Source organism: Myotis yumanensis, unplaced genomic scaffold (genome assembly GCF_028538775.1).
Source record: "Myotis yumanensis isolate MYYU_CA2020_CCGP unplaced genomic scaffold, mMyoYum1.0.hap1 SCAF_22, whole genome shotgun sequence".
NCBI classification, from domain to species: Eukaryota; Metazoa; Chordata; class Mammalia; order Chiroptera; family Vespertilionidae; genus Myotis; species Myotis yumanensis.
Genome location: NW_027223773.1, coordinates 8,546,745 through 8,569,270, shown reverse-complemented (window position 1 = coordinate 8,569,270; position 22,526 = coordinate 8,546,745). Strand labels below are relative to the sequence as shown.

General features: G+C 43.6%; 1 long non-coding RNA gene across 2 annotated transcripts in view; it reads right to left on the bottom strand.

Moving 5' to 3' along the window:
- The window catches only part of LOC138999235 (uncharacterized), a 71,749-nt gene that overhangs the window by 25,886 nt on the left and 23,337 nt on the right, over nucleotides 1-22,526 (bottom strand). For both annotated transcript variants that reach the window (XR_011469340.1, XR_011469341.1), the window contains exon 2: nucleotides 16,010-16,110. This is a non-coding gene — a long non-coding RNA (uncharacterized lncRNA). The remainder of the gene's footprint in view (nucleotides 1-16,009; nucleotides 16,111-22,526) is intronic.

Sequence of the window (22,526 nt, the reverse complement as noted above, 5' to 3'; positions counted from 1 at the left end):
AAGAGAGAGAAAAATCCAACCAGGCCATTTATGTGGTGGTATCTATATATATAAAAGCCTAAGCGACCGAATGACCAAATGACTGGTCGCTATGATGCGCACTGACCACCAGAGGGAAGATGTTCAATGCAGGAGCTGCCCCTGATGGTCAATGCGCTCCCACAGCCAACCTCCCGCAGCCGCGATCGGCCCCAATCGCAGGCCAGGCCAAGGGACCCCACCTGTGCACGAATTCGTGCACCAAGCCCCTAGTTAGATCTATAAAGCCTATTCATGATTTACTGAATTCTTTATTGGCCTCATTGAATTTTCCACACAGTTTGATATCAATGTGGGTGTCATTAGGTACTAAAGAGAATCTAGCCTGGCTGGTGTGGCTCAGTGTTTGAGCATTGACCTATGAACCAGGAGGTCACGGTTCAACTCCTGGTCAGGGCACATGCCCGAGTTGTGGGCTCAAACCCAAGTAGGGGGCAGGCAGGCGGCAGCCAATCAACGACTCTCTTTCACCACTGATGTTTCTATCTCTCTCTCCCTCCCTCTTTCCTCTGAGATCAATAAAAACATTTTTTTTAAAAGAATCTATAATATCACTCTACGGAGATGTTGAAAATATAACTGCCTTCTTATCTCAAAGAAAGAGACTAGGTCTTTCTAAAGAGAAAAGAATAAACTAGTTTATGCATTCAATTTTTTTCTAGTTCTTCAAATCCATAACTAAATATATATTAAAAGTCATAGATAAATCTACACTAATAAAAGACAAAGATGCTAATTGACCATACCTTCGCTATGCTCATCAGCCAATCAGGAGAGTATGCAAATTAACCCAAAAAAGATGGCTGTTAAATTTGCATAATGCAGGCAGATCCTGCTGTGCCACCCTGTGCGGGCGGCAGCACGATCCCCAGCCACTGCCCACCCCAGCTCGGGATCTGGGCCTGCCCTGTGTGGACCGGGGCAGGCGGCAGCGAGATCCCGAGTCGCCGCCTGCACCAGCATGGGATCCAGGCCTGCCATGTGTGACAGGGGGAGACGGGGCAGGCACCGTGGGATCGGGCGTGCCATCTGCCACCAGGGGAGTGGGCCTAAACCAGCAGGTGGTTATCTCCCGAGGGGTCCCAGACTGTGAGAGGGCACAGGTTGGGCTGAGAGACACCCCCCCCACCTCCCCGCCAGTGCACAAATTTTTGTGCACTGGCCTTCTAGTAAATATATATGCATCGATATGAAACAGATATAGTGACCATTTTCTCCTTAACTAGATACCGATTTTAAAAATTCAAGATGTTTATCGCAAGCCTACTAGGTGCCAGGTGTTGGAAACAAGGACTTCCACATTCTCGATCTTATTTAACACGTTATTAGATAGTCATTTTCATTTTCCTTATAAAAAATAAAACGTAATCCCGCTGCAGCCGGAGGGAAACCACTTAACCTTCGTTCTCCCATTTTATTTAAAATTGAGATGATAATATTTACTTCCCAAGGCACTAGGAATACTAATTAATTAACACTGGCAAAAGATCTTGAAGACCAAAAATGTATGTGGAAGTTCTAAACCTAATATTATTATGCTTTTATCCCTTACAGCGCCTTCAATGCGACTTTCCTTTTCCGTTCTGTCCCATCAGTGAGGCAACATTGAACTTGGAACAATTCGACATGGCTATACCCACAGGCTGTTATCAAGATCACCTGGCTAGGGATAGTATTCATATTAACAATGTTTGTACATACAAACCCACGTGTATGCATTTGTGCATGAAACACAGGCGAATTTAGCTGAAAATAAGATGACTTTTTTTTAATGTTGTCTCCCATGATTTTTCAAATAGATCTGAGCACAAAGGACAGTGGTCGGCAAACTGCGGCCCCTTGAGGGTGGCTCTTCCACAAAATACCACGTGCGGGCGCGCACGTACAGTGCGATTGAAACTTCGTGGCCACACTCAAGGGGCCAAAGAGCCGCATGTGGCTCGCGAGCCGCAGTTTGACAACCACTGACATAGGATAAAATCTCTTTTTATATGATTGGCGATATGAAATACAGTTAACCCTTGAAAACTGTAGGGGTTAAGGCAACTGACCCCCTCCATATAGTCTAAAACCCACATATAACTTTTGAATTCCTCAAAACCATTGGCACTGCACCCCATTCTCCAAAGCCTTAGATCCCTGGTAACTGTGGCTGCTGAGCCCATGTCCTGTGCTCCCTGGCTTTCTGTATAGCCTTGATAGAAAGGCCTGGCATAGGGCAGTGGTTGGCAAACTGTGGCTCGGCAAACCGCGGCTTGCGAGCCACATGCAGCTCTTTGGCCCCTTGAGTGTGGCTCTTCCACAAAATACCGACTTCTGCGCATGGGCCACGAAGTTTCAATCGAACTGTTTGTGCACGCCCCCACGTGTTATTTTGTGGAAGAGCCACACTCAAGGGGCCAAAGAGCTGCATGTGGCTCGCAAGCCGAGGTTTGTCGACCAAGGGCATAGGGAAAATGAAAAAATACAGACAAAATCAAGTCCACAGAATTAAAGAGTTAAATCACAAACGGAGTGGGGGAGGGAGTAAAACTAGAAAAATAAAGGTCAACGTGTGTTTAGTCTCAGTATACCTACGTAAAGGAGAAATAAAGAAACAATAAAGAACATGAATATCTGACTAAATGAAGATGTGAACTATCTGTGCTAAAATACCCATAACATTAAAAGGCAATTGAAATTTGCAAAACTATGAAGAATTAAGTGTGTGGTGTATGAAAATGACTTTCAAATCACTAAGAAAACCACCGGCATGCAAAGAACATGAACAAGCAGAATGGAAAACTACACACAGCCAGAAGCACACGGCGAAAGGACACAAGTAAAAGAAAGAGTGAACACCTTTCAAATGAGCTGTCATTCTTCACTTCAATGATCTAAAGTAGTAAAATCTGATAATGTGATTAAATATTATGGAGGGTGAGCCCTGGCCAGTGTTGCCAAGTGGTCAGAGCATCGGCCCGCACACTGAAGGGTACGATTCCTGGTCATGGGCAAGTCCCTGGGTTGCAGGTTCAATAAAATATTGAGGGTGCAATGAGTTGAGGCTCCTCAGGTACTGTCAGAGTATACAGTGGGGCCTTGACTTACGAGTTTAATTCATTCCGTGACGGAGCTCGTAACTCAAATTACTCGTATGTCAAATCACTGTGACGTTTGCTGTGCCAACTAGCGGTGGGGTATCTGACGCTGGCTCGTAACCCGAATTTTAGCTCTCAACTCAACTCAAAGCAAAAAAAATCGGCCGGGAGACGGCTCGTATCTCGAAAAACTCGTTCGTCGGGATACTCGTAAGTCAAGGCCCCACTGTACTTGATATGACTGATCTGGAAAGCAAATGAAAAACATGAATTCCAAAAAAAAGAAAAAAGAAAAACATGAATTCCTAAAAGGGCACCGCCTTTGACCCAGTAATATGACTTCTGGAATCCTAATCCTAAAAAAAAAATCAGAGCTACATACAAAGGCATATTTTGTATAACAGCAAGTTTGGAAACAGCCTAAAAGTTCAACAGAAAGGAAATGAGTAATAGATCATGATATGACCATTGACAGTGTTGTTGGTTTTTTGTTTTGTTTTTTTCTTTACTTAATAAAATTGTTTCAAATTGTTTGTTCCATTGGTTGGGGGAAGGGAGAGGGCAGGGAGAGAAAGAAAAGTAAAGAAAGCAACACCTATGCTGGGAATGTTCTCAATGGGGTGAACGAAGGACCCATGGGGTGGGTGAGTGTCTCTAGCCAGTCTTCGGGTTATGCCCTTTCGTTGCCAGTATGGATACACCTTGTCCCTCCTACTTCACCCATGGCCCCCAAAAATGGGGGAAGGAAAGGAGAGGCCACAGCGAGTGACAAACTGAAGATGAACTATCCCTCTTTAAGTCTCTATAACATCTCATTGGATGAACTACAGATAAATAGTAGGAAGACGTCATTTTAATTACTGCCTTGCGAATACAAAAAAGTATTTGACTCAACACTAATGATCTCGATACTGCCACTGAACCATCACTAATGTCAAAAATTTGCAAAATTTCAGAGAACATCACCTATCATATCCATGTGTCCTAACATCAAGGTCATTCGCTAATGAGGAGGATTTTATCCACTCCTATAATTTACGTGTAAATGAAGAGTATGGACGCTTTATGTTTCTGCAGAGGTGGAGGGGGAAAAAGAGGGGAAAAAAAGAGAAAAACTTCTAACCAATTCCAACATTTCTGATGCCAGGCAGTGCTCTTATTAATCTAATTCCAAATGATAGCACATTTCCAAAGACCTCCCTTGAGAGCGACTTGGGAGCTGAGCCACTCTCTCTAAGAATTACCAATTACTGTCTTGCCCACTTCCTCCTGCGCGGGACAGAAATTATCCATCTCCAATTTATCAGCAGCTACATGAGAGTTCTGGGGCTCAGAGTCCAAGCATCAGCCTTTCCTCCACTTGCCAGCTCTCGGGGCCTGGCCTTCTCTAAAGGCTGGAAGATTGAGCCTCCGTGACTTTGGCCTTGATTGGTTTGAAGACTTTATCTGAGAGACCGGTCCGTCCGCATCCCCTTTACCTGGGGTTCCAGGGTCTTGTGTGTTACCTGTTTTCTTTTATAAATATATTGTTTATGGATGTCAGAGAGGAAGGGAGAGGGAGAAAGAGAGAAGAAATATCAATGATGAGAGAGAATCATGGATCGGCTGCCTCCTGCACGTGTCCCACACGGGGAATGGAGCCTGCAACCGGGGCATGTGTTCTGACTGGGAATCAAACGGCGACATCCTGGTTCATAGGTTGACGCTCAACCACTGAGCCATACTGGCCGGGCTGTTTGTTAACCTGTTTTCAATCAGGGAAAACATGTGCCTTTCTTTTTCCTCTTTTTTATAAATATATTTTTATTGATTTCAGAGGGGAAGGGGGAGGGAGAGAGAGAGAGAAACATCAATGACGAGAGAGAATCATTGAGCGGCTGCCTCCTGCACGCCCCCTACTGGATATGCCCTGACTGGGACTTGAACCGTGACCTCCTGGGTCATAGGTTGATGCTCAACCACTGAACCACACCGGCTGGGCACATGTGTCTTTCAAACCAGCGTCCAGACACTCAAATGGGATCTTGAGAGAGAAGTCTAGTCCCATAGACGGGTAGGTTCCGCAGAGCTTCAGACCTGCTGAAAACGGCCGTGACCGTGAGACCAGACTTGTGAGCAAGCCCCCTCGGCTCCTGCCTTCCTTCCATCCGACTTTCTAGGATCCACTGCCAAGCTCAAAGCCCTAGTCGCTCATGAACATCAAGTGCAAGGGGAAAACCCGTCTGTTCAATTACGGGGGTAAAGAAAACACAGTCAGCTCCAGGCACTGAGAGGCCTACTATGCGGCCGATACACAGGATCGCACTTGCTAATGTTCACTCTAACCCAGCGGTTCTCAACCTGTGGGTCGAGACCCCTTTGGGGGTCGAACGACCCTTTCACAGGGGTCACCTAAGACCATCGGAAAACACCTATATAATGACATATTGTTTTTGTGATTCATCATTATGCTTTAATGATGTTCAATTTGTAACAATGAAAATACATCCTGCATGTCAGATATTTACATGATGATTCATAACAGTAGCAAAATGACAGTTATGAAGTAGCCACGAAAATAATTTTATGGTCGGGGGGTCACCCCAACATGAGGAACTGTATTAAAGGGTCGCGGCATCAGGAAGGTTGAGAACCACTGCTCTCACCCTAGCACAAGAAACGTATTTATCCCCATCAGGAGGCTGAGAAAACGAAGGCTCCGCAAGGTCGAATACCTCACCGCAGGCCACAGAGCTGCTCGGAGGCAGAGACAGGATGAAAACCCTCTCGGTGTGGCTCCAGGACCCCTGCCTTCCTACCTCCCACCTGAGGAGGAGTGATGTTCCCAGCGTGGAAAACTGTGTTCCCGCTGAGAGGTCAAAGAAGAAAGAAATCACCGGACCCTAGAACTCAAACGCTCAAACAGGGCCATTATGGTAAAGAACTGGTGCGTGTGGTTTTCTGATGGGAGGCAGGTGAGCGGGGCAGAGGTGAAAGGGGGGTGGCAGGGGAGGGAGATAGGGTGGGAATGAAGATCGGAGTCCGAGAGGAGCAGGAGATAAGTAATAGAGCGACATAGCGTAGGATGCATGGGGAACAGATCCATGCCGAGCGGCCAGCTCAGCACGGCCTGCAGGCCTGGTCTCTCGAGCAGCCGGTCTGGGGCCGCAGGGAGCCCTGGCCAAGCTTTCACCTTCACGTTCACAGCCGGCTGTCCCCCCAGCAGATCATTCTTTGAGCTGGAAGAAATAGGAGCGAGGCGCGGTGCAGCGGTGCATGCCTGGCTCAGCTTATTAAAACATGGGCAGCAGGCAATATTTCACCCTCCCACCACGCCACCCCCAGAAATAAAAAAAAATAAAAATAAAAAGATAGACAAGCGAGAGCAGCTAATCCATTGGAAGAAATTAGCAGGCAGAGGATGTCGCTGTGTGAAATGATGGACGAGGCTGAAATAGCGACACAGGCGAACATCCAGTGGGATAATTACTCCACGCTCTCAGGCTAAAATCTGTCTTGGAGGGAACCGGGCAGCTTTGATGACTCAATTTCAATGGGCCGGCTTATGAAATACATAGTAAAACCCATTAAAATTGAAATTGTTCTTGGGAGGTAGTCTGTGACTAGGCCGCTGACCCTGTTGGGCAGCTTTTAATAAGGTACACGCCATTTTTATTCTGCAAAGTGGCATGGGCTTCAGCGGCCCACACACTCGGGGTTTAACCCTGCAGTCACTTGCCCTGCGGCTGCTCCCTGTACGTGTGGCACGCACACTTCCGTTCTTCCTTCTAGAACAGTGGTTCTCAACCTTCCTCATGCCGAGACCCTTTAATACAGTTCCTCATGTTGGGGTGACCCCCCGACCATAACATTATTTTCGTGGCTATTTCCTAACTGTCATTTTGCTACTGTTTTGAATCGTCATGTAAATATCTGATATGCAGGATGTATTTTCATGGTTACAAATTGAACATCATTAAAGCATAGCGATGAATCACAAAAACAATATGTAATTATAGATGTGTTTTCCGATGGTCTTAGGCGACCCCTGTGAAAGGGTCGTTCGACCCCCAAAGGGGTCGCGACCCACAGGTTGAGAACCGCTGTTCTAGAAGCTGGCACGTTTCCAAATGAATGTAGGTAGGCACGGTTGGCTTTGGCTCAACAAAAGCTGCTTCCTTTATCATTCTGCCGAACAGTGTTCCAGCTTCAGAGAGAAGGATCGGTTGACAAGACTGATCAGACTTAATGTTCATGGAGGAAATGTTTCCAGAATATGTCCTTGTTGATCTAAAACAACTTCATTCCCCCCCACCCCCGGTAATTACTGTGTCATGCCATGACCATCACTGGGTTATTCATGTGAAATGTATCCAAGAACAATCTGAATTAATCACCACAGCCACCCCAAAATGACCTGGAATGAAACAGAACCACAACCTACATGCCTGGCCATAATTGCTTTAGGAAAATCCTCAACATTGAGAAACTAGAGCAGTGGTCGGCAAACTCATTAGTCAACAGAGCCAAACATCAACAGTACAACGATTGAAATTCCTTTTGAGAGCCAAATTTTTTAAACTTAAACTATATAGGTAGGTACATTGTTATGAACTTAATTAGGGTACTCCTAAGCTGGCCTTTGCTAAAAACGTCCTCAATCTGATGGACGTACGTTCTCTGAGGTCGACCCCTTCCAACTCTCCCATCCACACTCGTCTTGTGTACTTGTTTCGTCTATCTCCTTTCGTTCATCCTCTCTATCTGTCCAAACCATCTCTACATACCTTTCTCAATCCCCGACACTACATCTTCTTTCACTCCACAACGTTCCCTAAAATTAACTTAATAAACTTTAAAGTTTTAAGTCGACTTCGCACTGTACGTGTGCGCCCGCATGTGGCTCGCGAGCTGCCGTTTGCCGACCACTGAACTAGAGGATCGCTGGGGCCATAGCACTCAGCGTGGGATCTTCAGGGCAGCTATGTAGGCATCTTGTTAGACACTGAAAATCTCAGGCCCCGTCTCGGACCTACTGAGTTAGAATCTGCGTTCATGAGCCACGCAGGTAACACACTGCACATCGAAGTTGGAGAAGCACCGTTCTCCTGCACAAGGGATTTGAGGTTTCTCTCATCATTCATCATCCAAGCAATTCTTCATTCAGCCAAACCTGTTCCAAATAACACCTATTTGGAGGGGGGAAATAACTACAAAGAATCAGACTCAAACTCCCTACATTTATAAACCATTCTTTCATTCAAAAATATTGAAAGAGTCAATGAATCAATATTCATCCAAATATTGATTTGAGGAAATCAAACAGCACACGTAGATGCCAAAGGAAACATGTAATTCAGAGAACAGAAGACAACGCTTGCCAATGTTCAAGCCGTGTCTTTAGAGAGAGCTCAAGCAATACTGCAATTCATAAAAGAACGCGCACTTCTTTGAGAAAAGACCAATGAAAGAAAATGAATGAGCTCTCGTGAATTAAAAATAGGATTACTGAAATCAAAATACTATTTAAAAAAAAACTGGATGTTGCCCTGGCCCGTTTGGCTCAGTGGCTAGAGCATCGGCCTGCGGACCAAAGAGTTTCGGGTTCGATTCTGGTCAAGGGGACATGCCTGCGTTGTAGGCTCGATCCCCACTAGGGGGTATGCAGGAGCGGCCGATCCATGATTCTCTTCATCGATGATGTTTCTATCTCTCTCCCTCCCCCTTCCTCTCTGAAATCAATAAAAATATATGTAAAAAAAACCCTGGACGTGAAGACTAAAAAATGGAGAATGTAGAGCATCGACAAGTGAGGGCTAAGTCCATCCCTTTACTCCTTGGCCGAACAAGTATTTCCTGTGTAACCACTCTGAGTCAGGCAAAGGCTGGAGATGCTGCAGTGACGACGCAGAGCCTGTGCTCTCAGAGCTGATGAGATGCAAGTGAGCCAGGTAAACATTAAGAGCTATGGAGAAGCACCAAGGAAGTCACATGCTCAGTCCAAAGGAGTTAAAAGCAAAACCAAACCCAAAAGCCCAGAATCTAAAGCAGGTAGAAAAAGCTAAATAACAAACAAATAAGCGATAACAAACATTTTCCAGAGCTAAAAAAACAACATGATTTGCACACTGAAAAAGCTCATTAAATTCCTAATAGATGTATCTATCTATCTATCTATCTACCTATCTATCATCTATCTACCTACCTATCTATCTCCAAGTACAATCCAAATTAACCCCCATGTGCATTCAAAATGAAATGGAATTAGATAGATAGGTAGATAGATAGATATCCATAGATATTCAGATAATAATAGATAATTTTTAAAAAAGAATCAATGCATGAAGGCCTAAAACAAACAGTTAAAAGTGATTGCCTTGGTAGGATCAAGCAGGTGATAAGGTAAAGAAGATAATTTTTATTCAAAAGATGATTAAACTTTGCATACCCCCCATGGGTTCCCAGAACTCTCCTCTGCACCCCCGATTAAGAAACCCTAAATTAGAGAATTGGAGGGAGAACTGTTCTACGGACACAGGCGCTGGTCCCAACCTAATAAAAACCTGTAACCACTGTGCAGAAGTCTCCCACTTTCTGTGCCATTAACAACCCAAGAGACTCTCCGCACAGTCTCAGTCTAAACAACGAGAACAAGAATTCCCTCTGCCAGTCCTACAATTCCTGACACAAGAAAACAGATGCCCCAGTACGAGTTACAGAGGAGAAAAATCAATGGAAAACATGGAATCGAGATGATGAGAGAAAGTATAAGCAGATTCATGTAAGATGGGGCCAGACACATTTTCTCTCATGGCTTCTAGGTTAGAGTTGCGGCAACCTGGCAACGTGGAGGCACTAGGAGTTGTCTGGTCTATCATACCGGGTGTTTGTAGATTTGGGGAGCAGGAGGGGGCTCCAATACAGAGCACAGATCTAGTCATTCTTAGTGAATACGTGCTATGGCTTTTATGAAGCCCCCAGTCAGGAGTCACCCGCAAGGACACACATCTGAGCCCATCTTCCTTTGAGCTTCTGGGATCCCATGTACTCCTCACCAGTGTGACCAGAATCGCCTCAACCTACCTCCAGGCCACTCTCGCTCATTCTGCAGGTTGATGCATCAGCCGGCCCTTCTGAAATTTAATCATACAGTCCCCCCCGGCCCCTGCCAAATTATGAGGAAAATGATTTAAAGGTGCTTATATTTAAAAAAAAAATTTTAAATATATTTTTACTGATTTCAGAGAGGAAGGGAGAAGGAGAGAGACAGAAACATCAAAATGATGAGACAGAATCATTGGTCGACTGCACACCCCCTATTGGGAATTGAGCCAGTAACCCAGGTATGTGCCCTGATTAGGAATCAAACCGTGACCTCCCGGTTCACAGGTCAAGGCTCAACCAATGAGCCACACCGGCCGGGTGAGATGCTTATATTTTATAGACTCAGAAAAGCTTATTTCAATTTATATATCTTCATATAATACTTGGTTTAATAGACATTATCTATAAAAATTATCCTGCTGGTTAGTTCAATAAATATTTGTTGAGTATGTATGTGTCAAGTATTTGTCTAGGCACTGGTCATAGAAAAATAACAACTATAGGCCAATGTGTTAGAAAAATAGATCATTTCCATATGATTAATCAGAGCGATGGAAAGGTACACAAAGGGTTATCGATATATATAAAAGCCTAAGCAACTGAAAAACCGAATGACCGGTCAACTGGTCACTATGACGTGCACTGACCAACAGGGGGCAGACACTCAACGCAGAAGCTGCCCCCTGGTGGTCAGTGTGCTCCCACAGCCATCCAACCTCCCGTGGTCCCTCCCCCTGGCCGGCTGGCCCTGAATGGCCCTGATTGGGACTGGGCCAGATGGCCCTGATCGCCCCCAATTGCCGGCCAGGCCACAGGATCCCATCTGTGCACGAATTCGTGCACCGGGTCTCTAGTAGGTAATAAAAGACAGATGACGGACAGGGGGGTGGAGGGATCAGCCAAACAGTAATGTTCAGGGAAAGGACCACTCAGCTAGAACCGGAAATAGCATATTCTGACCCAACCAGTTCCCCAATAAGACTAATTCATCTGTTATATTCATTTACTCTTATATTCTCAGTACTAAGAATTACTCGGGTATTTTTAAGGTGACAGATAATATTTCTTAAAATATTTTGTATTGATTTCAGAGAAAAAGGGAGAGGGAGATGGAAACATCAATGATGAGAGAGAATCATGGATCGGCTGCCTCCTGCATGCTCCCAACCGGGGATTGAGCCTGCAACCCAGGCATGTGCCCTTGACCAGAATCGAACCCCGGACCCTTCAGTCCACAGGTTGACGCTCTATCCACTGAGCCAAACTGGCTAGGACAACAGATAATAATTTTAAATTCTCCATTAACCTGTGGAAACCAGATGAATCTAGAAGGATTCACTGCCACACAACTGCTTGCATCCCAGTGTCTTCACCAGGCGAAGGGCTGTTAGCATTTGAGCCTACAATCATAAGGAACATGGGAAATACCATAAATGTGATGAGTGGAGCCTAACGCAAATATTTTATACTTGTGAGCTGCATACGTGTGTCAGGTAATTGTACATTCGCTACTCTCGGACCTCAATTAATTCATTCAGGATGATTGGATATTTGTGGGGGGCGGGGGATATGCAAACACCATCACCATGTTACCTGAAAGGGTGTTTCATTGCCTGTAGAATGTAGGAGACATTTCTCTCATTAGCCTCTCTACTAAATTAGGGCTTGATGCTGGTCGAGTATTTGTGGCTTAGCCAAAGCTCATAGAATAGACAGTAGCCAATGAAGGGGAGGAATGATTTATAGGCCAGAAGCCACATCTCTGTCTTTTTTCTTTTACAGTCACATAGTCAGAAACCACTCAGACACATTTTTCCGTATTTCCTTAGAAGCAGGGAAAGAGTAGATTTTTTTTTTAAGTCATGGGTTTAATAAAAAATTTTTAAAAAGAATACATGTAAATTTATTTTTTTTCCGTTTAGGTGAATCCTCACCAAAAGATATTTTTCCATTGACTTTTTAGAGAGATTGGAAGGGAGAAGGGGAGGGGAGAGAAGAGAGAAGAGAGAGGAGAGAGGAGAGAGGAGAGAGGGGAGAGGAGAGAGGGGAGAGAGAGAGAAAGAGAGAGAGAGAGAAAGAGAGAGAGAGAGACCGAGACAGAGACATCGATGTAAAAGAGACACATCATTTAGTTGCTCATGCAAACGCCCCGACTAGGGCTGGGGATCAAGGTGCCCCTGTCTGGAATCGAACCGGGGACCCTCAGTCTGAGAACTGACACTCTATCCACTGAGCCAAACCAGCCAGAGCAAGACCTCCGACTTTTTATACTGGCCACTCACATTTCATTTATACGGACCCAAGTACCAAAGGGAGAGACATATGTAGCATAATTTTTAAAAATCATGTTTCATTTGTTCCTCCCGTTATAGTTGCCAATTCAGCCATCTAGATAAGAAATAACTTAAGATGGGCTGAATTATTATTGAGTGGGTATTAGCCAACAAGACCAAGAAGTGGGAGCTCTAATAAACCACCCAAGACACCGTACTATTATCCCTCTACTGTAGGGGATGGGAACAGCTACACACTTATCTGAGCGTCCTGAGAATCTCTAGATTTCTTTGATTTATGCCAGTTCCATCATCTTCAAACACTGAATTTCTGCCTGTGTCATACAGATGTGTTGGACAAATACCCAGTGACTCACCTAGAAATCAATATACAGTCGTGTGTCACCTAAAGACAGGGATGACCTGGCTGGCGTGGCTCAGTGGTTGAACATCGACCTATGAACCAGGAGGTCAGGGTTCGATTCCCGGTCAGGGCACATGCCCAGGTTGCAGGCTCGATCCCCAGCAGGGGGGTGTGCAAGAGGCAGCTGATCAAAGATTCTCTCTCATCATTGATGTTTCCATCTCTCTCTCCCTCTCCCTTCCTCTCTGAATCAATAAAAATATTTTTTTTTAAAAAAAGAGCAGGGAATATAGAAATGTGTCATTAGGTGATTTCATCATTGCATGGACATCACAGAGTGCACTCGCACGAACTAGCTGGTCTAGCCCAGTGATGGCGAACCTATGACACGTGTGTCAGAGGTGACACGCGAACTCATTTTTTTGGTTGATTTTTCTTTGTTCAATGGCATTTAAATATATACAATAAATATCGGAAATAGAAGTCTTTGTTTTACTATGGTTGCAAATATCAAAAAATTTCTGTATGTGACACAGCACCAGAGTTAAGTTAGGGTTTTTCAAAATGCTGACACGCCGAGCTCAAAAGGTTCGCCATCACTGGTCTAGCCTACGACCCAGCCAGGCTGCATGGTACAGCCTATGGGTCCTGGACTGTAAGCCTGTACAGCATGTTACTATACTGAACACTGTCGGCAACTATAACACAACTGTATTTGTGTATCTAGACATTTCTAAACACTTCATGTCAGACTGGCAGTGCGGTTGGTTTGTTTACACCAACATCATCAGAGACATGTAAGTAGTAAGTTGCACCACACGTTACAATGGCTTCGATGTCACTGGGAAATTATAATTCTTCAGCTCCATTATCACCTCACGGGACCACCATCGTATATGCAATCCGTCACTGATCACAATGTCATTATGTAGTTAGTACATGACTCTATCATACAGGTGGTATTTCGAGTCAGTGAAGAAACGGCAGCCTATTTATTTACTAAACCCTTCCCGGCACCATCGAAATAGGTCATCATTACCCTCGTGTTATAAAGGAGGAAACTGAAGCACAGAGAAGTTAGGTAACTTGTCCACCGTCACACAGCGAGGCGACAACAGACCCCGGACTCAATCTCGGGCCGCCTTACTCCAGAGCCTGAGCCCTTACCCACTACACTGTCTCTTCCCAATACTTTACTTTCACAACCACCTGATTTTACAAACAAGAAAACTGAACGACGGAAAAGTAACTTCCTGAGATCACAAACTGAGCAAGAAGTAGTTCTGGAGTTTGAAGTCAAGCCATCAGGGCAGTTATTTGGGTTTTTTTTTAAAAAGTATTTTGTATTCATTCAATCCCAATTCCCAACCATCCAGGTGTTTTAAGGTGAGCGTATTTTCTAACTCATGTCCGTGGACCACAGCTCCTTCCCCGCCTGGTGGCCCAAATCAGAAATCCCAAGTCCTGCTTGACCCTTCTCTCTCAGAACTTTTTGTTCAAATCCCTGCGTCTCTCCTCTTCCCCACCTTTTAAAAGACGTACCTGGTATCCGGTCGGTGTCCACCTGCAGCAAAGGGCTCTTTCCAAAACGCTCCTTCGCTCATATTTTTGAGAAGCTACTCTTTGCCTCGAGGTGGTGAATCGGTTTACAGTTCTCCCTCTCTTTTAGGTTTTACAGTCCCCCCCCCCCCCCGCCCCCAAGCCTTCTCCTACCCACCCCACCTGAACCGGCTGACAGCCCGCTGCCTTCCGGCCACAATGACAAGCACCAAACTGCCTACCTCACTACTGGTACATATTGATGCTGAATACTTTCTCAAACACAAACACATGTATTGCTTACCTGTCAGTCCCTCCCAACTTTAAAGGGGCCTTCGCCTCCAAAACACGAGAGAATGTTGGTGTGGCCACATGGGGAAAGCGAGGTCTGCAAGTTCATCCCTTTGGTTTTGCCCTCTCCGAAGGATTAGACATTTGAATTCAAATTCTCTGTCCCGAAATTAATTTTCTTAAACGCTCACTACATTGATTTCTACTTATCTATAATAATAAAAGCATAAGATGCTAATTAGACCGGACGTCCTTCCGGACAAAAGCCTGGGCTGTGAGGGAAGCCCGGGTCCTGGGTGCCAGAGGGAAGCTGGTGCCAGGCAGCTAGAGGAAGGAAAGCCTGCCCTTGCACAAATTTCGTGCATCGGGCCTCTAGTCTAATAGAAAGACTGTGCGTACCTACGACAGGCCAGGCACTTCGCTTGGTCCTAAGGCTCAGCAAAGATTTACAAAACAAGATTCTGATCCATAAGCCCCCACAGCGGATGGAGGTGATCATAGTCACATTCCCGGGACATATGAGGGCGTGCGGTTCAGTGTTTGCTACATGAAAGACACTCTGCTGCTATGTTAAAAGAAATCATCAGGATATAGTAATTACTCCCCTACTGGCTTATAGAGAAACCACACTCAGCTTCCTCTTTGCAGCTGAAATTATCTTACAGAACACAAAGCTCAGATAGAGGTGCTGAAGATGTTTTGATTCCTCCCCTTCCCTCCCCCCCTGCAAAAAAAAATAGCATCTCTAAGTCTACACGCACCTGACACAGTTATCAATTCTGATCAACCGTAACCTATTTTGGAGGGAAAAGCAATTAATGCCATATTAAATAGCAGGCAACTGATGGGTAGAAGCAAACTGGCCACACGAGAAACTATACTCATCTGAGCCCTTTGGCTTTTGTTTATTCTGAGGCTAATGCCACTGAATTGCTTTAAATGGCTTTCAAGTCACAAGCTGATTCCCTGGCCAAAGATTAGGGAAAGTATGGTTTCCTGGCCAACTCCCTGACCTTCCAAGATCCCGAGCTGAAGCCCCAAGTTCTTAGCGCCAGTTGTTTCCCTGTGAACTTGGCTCAGAAGCCCAGAACCCGAGGAAGGAGATCTGAAAGGCACCTTTCTCAAAAAACAATTGATTTGCTTCATTTCATTGCAATGGCTGCTGCTTTGATGGCTCCTATTTACCATGGCTTGTCCCGCTCTCCGACGGAGCTGATATGTTGGAGACTTTCACACTATAAACCTGATCAGAACTTCCTCCATCATAAACAGACTGGGTTTAAAGGGGTAGAGGGGGGGTGCCCCCCTCCCTCCAGGGCCCCCGGAGCCCATTTGCTTACCAATTTGTAGCTAAAGACATAAGAATGTGTTCTTCATGCCCAGCTGCTCCCGGTAGTTGAAAATAGTTCTGGAAGCTCAGTATGCAAACCAGGTTGGGCACCTGAAAGAGTTCAACGAGAAGAAAATGTGACCTTCGTCAGAGAAAGTTGCTCAGATACATTCATTTTTTTAAAGCAAGGAATTTCCGGAGCACTCGAAAGCTGGGGTTCAAGTTTGCAATGTTTTTTTTTTTTCTACATGCCAAAGATAGGTCCAATTTCACAGTGACTCAGGTTGAAGCTCATCATGGAAACATGTTCCCATTACAAAACAAGAGACCCACACCCCCACTCATCCACATTAAGACCTATAATGCTAAGGCTGAAATTTAGCAGCTACTGAGGGGTCTGGGGTTAATGAATTTCCCTTTTCAACTCCACTCTTTGGGGCATGTGCTGGGTGAGTTTATTTCCGTTCTTTTCTTTGGAACAGCAGTACCAATTGAATCGGGATCAAGTCAAAATCAAGCCATTATATTAGCAGAAAATGCTGCCCCCCACCTTTTTCCAAATAGAAGAAGGTTTCATTGAACAGGTATGTCCCATGACAAGGTGCTCACCCTGGGACTTTCCTATCAGTTTGCCAGAGCAGCGCTTGGATCTGTTATAGTGAGTTCAGAGTTGACCTAAACAACAAGAAACCCATCCAAAACCTTCAAAGAGACAAGAAGTCAATTAGGTTCATTCCTCAGTACCCAGAGATACTTTATCCTCCGCAGGTCTGAACAAAATGCTTGCCAACTAACTCTAACCCAACCCATCCACACTCCTGCCTACGAAGAGAATGACATGAATTTCTTAGGGAAAAATCTCAGGCCAAAAATTAAAAAATCTTTTTCCACCTTACAGTGGGTCCCTACTGGACTTCTCCCTTGATTTCAGCAAAATCCCTCCATGATGCCCAGCCCTATTTTTAATGTAGTTCTTCTGATTTTCACCTATTTTTTCTTTCATGATGAAAAATAACGGATTCACGGGTTCTTCATAAAAACGATGGCAATCATGGTAAGAGCATGATTACGAGGAAACGTCATTTGTGCAGGAGACAGAAGACAAGATGAGGTGATTGTATGTCAGGGTTTCTTAACTATTTTTAATTGGATTCAAAATCAGCAGCTTGAGCATTGCTTTAAATCACCTTTAAAAGCAAATCTCAACCCAAATGATGGATGAGAAAGCTTTTGTGGGAAGCTGTTCATTAGCGAGGGAACATTACCAAGGAAAAGCTGTACCTCTTGAAAAGCAAAGTCACATTTTAAATAAAATGAAACCATAAAATTGTAGATTTGTTTTACTATTTTTATATTTATTATGTATGTATACGTGTGTGTATGTATGAGAATAGCATAGACTGCTTTCCCATGGTTCAGTTATCTAAACTGTCTGGGAATTGATAAAAATGAAAAATTTTAAATCTCCTTATTTCCAAATATTTCTGTATTTATTGTCATAAGAATAAAACATCAAATGATCTTTTCCTCAAAAAGTTTTTAGAAGCTTAGCTGCCAGTTAAATGAGAGAATATCTACATAGACAAAAAAATTAGAGGATAATCAATTAAAACTAAAGTGTCCATGTTGATTTAATAATCTATTTCAGGCTATGTAGATTCGAAGAAATAAATCAACAGAGGTTAAAAATTAGTCTGGTGCTCTGGCTGCTGTGGCTCAGTTGGTTGGAGCATTGTCCTGTACACCAAAAGGTCTCAGGTTCGATTCCCAGTCAGGACACATACCTAGATTGTGACTTTGGTCGCCGAATGGGGTGCAATTATTTCTCTCTCTTTCTCTTTCTCTCTCTCTCTCTCTCTCTCTCTCCTTCTCTCTCCCAAATCAATAAACATTTGGATTAAAAAACATGAGGATTTTAAAAAAATGGGGAGAAAAATTAGTCTGATGACTCCAAATGTTTATATACTATACAGGGTGGGGCAAAAGTAGCTTTGCAGTTGTGAGTATGCAAATCACAGCTAATTCTTGTATTATTATTTACTAATTGTTGTGTTATTTTTCCATATAAACTGTAAACCTACTGTTGACCCACCCTAGATGTGCATGTGTATTTATCTAACTTACGTAATACAAGAGGCCTGATGCACGAAATTCGTGCAAGGGACTCGGCCCTTGCAGCCCCGGCTTCATCCGGAAGGTTGTCCAGAAGGACATCTGGAAAATCGTTCGGCTGTCTGGTCTAATTAGCATATTATGCTTTTATTATTATAGATAATCTCTCAATTAAATAATGGCTTGGCAGAAAAATCATGGAAGCCCTTTTGCATTCAACAAGGGTTCCTAATCGCAACAAAAATGGGAAGGTGTGGGATGGAGGGGGTGAATCGGGGAAGAAAAGGGGGACATCTGTCGTACTTTCAACAATAAAATAAATTTTTAGAAAATTTCAATTCCACTCCTGACATCTTCTTGAATTACAGAAGTCACTTGTCTTTCCTGTGTCCGTCTCAACTAGAAACCTGGACCAAAATCCTTCCCTCCCAATAGATTCGGTATATAAAATGCTCAAATTAAAAGCTACATTATCAGACCACACCAAGACACATCATAATTAAAATGCCAAGAGCAAAAGACAAAGAGAGAATCTTAAAAGCAGCAAGAGAAAAAAAGTCAGTTACCTACAAGGGAGTACCCATACGACTGTCAGCTGATTTCTCAACAGAAACTATGCAGGCCAGAAGAGAGTGGCAAGAAATATTCAAAGTGATAAACAGCAAGAACCTATAACCAAGATTACTTTATCCAGCAAAGCTATCATTCAGAATTGAAGGTCAGATAAAGAGCTTCACAGATAAGAAAAAGCTAAAGGAGTTCATCACCACCAAACCAGCATTATATGAAATGCTGAAATGTATTCTTTAAGAAGAGGAAGAAGAAAAAGGTAAAGATAAAAATTATGAACAGCAAATACATATCTATCAACAAGTGAATCTAAAAATCAAGTGAATAAAAAATCTGATGAACAGAGTAAACTGGTGAATATAATAGAACCATGGAGAGGGAGTGGACTGACAATTCTTGGGGGGAAAGGGGTGTGGGGGTGCAGGAAGAGACTGGGCAAAAATCGTACACCTATGGATGAGGACAGTGGGAGGGGTAAGGGCAGAGGGTGGGGTGGGAACTGGGTGGAGGAGAGCTATGGGGGAAAAAAAAAGAGGAACAACTGTAATAATCTGAACAATAAAGATTTAATTAAAAAATAAAAATAAAAGCTACATTATCAAGTACAAAATAAAGTCAATTGTCACAGTCCTCTGCAGAAGAATGCAGGCGAAACACAAGCTACCCAGTTGCAAATAAAGGCGAAAATTTAGTCATCATTGATCGCTGCGGAATCCCGTCAGCCCAGGGAAGAGTTAAAATCTGAGAACTCCCCAAAGCTTAGATGACTTTGGAAACACAGATCAAAAACAAAGAGACGGAAAGTATAATTAACTCCATTACTGCTCAGTCAAATGAAAACAGCCATGACATCCTATCTTATTTATGACCCCGGCAAATGGCTCAATTCCAGGCCTGAATATTGCTGTCGGCCTGCACCGGCTCCCTAGCAGGTGAGGCAGCAACAAGCCCCTGAAATTTATGTCTCCGGATCGTGTTACCCGGAGAAGATTTATGCGGAAGTCCCATAAAAAATAAGTAGCTTTTCTATCTTCTTATAACAATTCTTGCTCTCAGCAAACAAAAGCTGGAATTTTCTAAAGTGCATTTAGAACAATGAAAAGTCTGCTTGCTTAAATATACATGTTGTCTCAGATATTGGAATTTACCAATAGCAATTAAAAAAAAAATCCTTAATCAAGCCATCTATTAACATGTATGACATGTTTTTTTTTTTTTACAGTTGTCCTGCTTGGTAACTGGAGAATTCACCAGTGTGGTATATTATTCGTCACTCTACAGAATGGCAATGGGAATACTTTAGGTCAGTGGTCGGCAAACTGCGGCTGGCGAGCCACATGTGGCTCTTTGGCCTCTTGAGTGTGGCTCTTCCTAAGCCTTAGGAGTACCCTAATTAAGTTAATAATAATTTACCTACCTATATAGTTTAAGTTTAAAAAATTTGGCTCTCAAAAGAAATTTCAGTCGTTGTACTGTTGATATTTGGCTCTGTTGACTAATGAGTTTGCCGACCACTGGTTTAGGTCATTCAGAACGTATCTTCCTGGGAATTCCTTCCAATTACTTTCCACCTTTGATCTCACCTTTCTGCTCAGATCTTGTCTTCTGAATCATTTTGATATTTCTAAAGCCTAGGACAGTACCTGCCATGTAGTATTTATCCAACAAGCTATTTATCCATAAAGAACTCCACTGGGCATATATCTCCTATTGCTCCAGCTCAGATGGCAGGGACTGACTCCCTTGTATTTCTTTGTATTTTATCATCAATGCCTAGGACATGATCCTTACTTACAGTAGGTGCTCAATAAATATTAGTTGATTGATTGATTTCCCACGTTAAGTAGGTTTGCAGTGATATAAAATCATTCCTTCAGGGCTGGTGGAATATGCATTGGTACAACCATTTGAATGGCAATTTGTTTTTTACACTTTTGGTCAAGAATGTTCATAGCAACAGACTTTGTAAGGACAGAAAGAAAAGAATGGATAAATAGTGGTATATTCCCATAAGGCGGGGTTGTAGAACAGTGGAAAAGCATTAACCTTCCTTCCAGGGGTCATCACACATGCCTCTCCCAAATAAAATATTGAGAAAACAAAACCCAATTGTGCATCCTTTACTAGCATATGTATAGTTTTAAAGAATGAAAGCAACACTCCCTATTGTATGATACACTACACGTTGCATTTGTTAGTTTTTAATGTATGGAAATGGCCCCCCTGTGTGGTTCAGTGGTTGAGCTTCAACCTATGAACCAGGAGGTCACGGTTCAATTCCCAGTCAGGGCACATGCCCGGGGTTGCACGCTGATCCCCAGCAGGGGGCGTGCAGGAGGCAGCTGATCAATGATTCTCATCATTGATGTTTCTCTCTCTCTCCCTTCTTCTCTGAAATCAATAAAAATATATTAAGAAATAAATGTGTGGAAATGGAGAGCACTACACATAGCACAGTGGTTGCCTTGGAGTAAGGAAAAGATGGCAGTCATGGGGAGGAACACAAGGACCTCACAGTATCCAGTACTGACAAGGGCATAGGGTATACAACAGCAATACCCAACCCTGATTGAGAACATATGCCATATGTTAAAGGCTTAAAATGGGTTACCTCATTTCATCTTCACAATTATCCGTAACTCACTATGCCTCATTCTCGATGAGGAAACCAAGATATTTGGAGGGAATGGAACCAGCCAAGTCACCTGGCTCACAAGTGCTGGACTGAGACTTGCACCCATGCGATCTAACTCCGAGTCCCACCTTCTGAAATCAGCCGCCTGTGCTGCCTCCCACATGAATGCAATGCTGCAGGGAGTATAAACTAGTACAGGTGTCCCTGTGGCATTTTGACAACATGTATGTACACTTTTAATGTGCATACTTTCTGACTCATAAATCCCATGTCTATACAGAAGGCCAAGAGACATATGAAAACATGCTCCAAGTCACTAATCATCCGAGAGATGCAAATCAAAACAAGGAGATACCATCTCACACCTGTCAGAATGGCTATCATCAACTAATCAACAAATGACAAGTGTTGGCGAGGATGCGGAGAAAAAGGAACCCTCGTGCACTGCTGGTGGGAATGCAGACTGGTGCAGCTACTGTGGAGAACAATATGGAGTTTCCTCAAAAAGTTAAAAATGGAACTCCCATTCGACCCAGTGATCCCACTTCTGGGAATACATCCCAAGAAACCAGAAACACCAATCAGAAAGGATATATGCACCCCTATGTTCATAGCAACACAATTTACAATAACTAAGATTTGGAAACAGCCTAAGTGCCCATCAGCAAATGAGTGGATTAAAAAACTGTGGTACATCTACACAATGGAATACTACGCCGCTATAAAAAAGAAGGAACTTTTACCATTTGCAACAGCATGGATGGAACTGGAGAGCATTATGCTAAGTGAAATAAGCCAGTCAGAGAAAGATAAATATCACATGATCTCACTCATATGTGGGATATAATGATCAACATAAACTGATGAACAAAAACAGATCCAGAGGCAAATGGCAGGGGGGGTTAGAGATCAACCAAAGGACTTGTATGCATGCATATTAGCATAACCAATGGACACAGACACTGGGGCGGTGACGGCTTGCCCTCGGGGGTGGGAACGGCTGGGGGGGGTCAATCGGGGAAAATGGAGACATATGTAAAACTTTAGACAATAAAACAAAAGAAATCCCATGTCTATATATCTGTGCTAAGAAATAATCATAAATACACCCCAAGGGATATGTCGAAGGGAGTTTGTCTCAGCCATGCCTATGAAAGCCACAAACAAATCAATAATCGTCCATAGAGGATTGATTTTTGAAAATTATGGT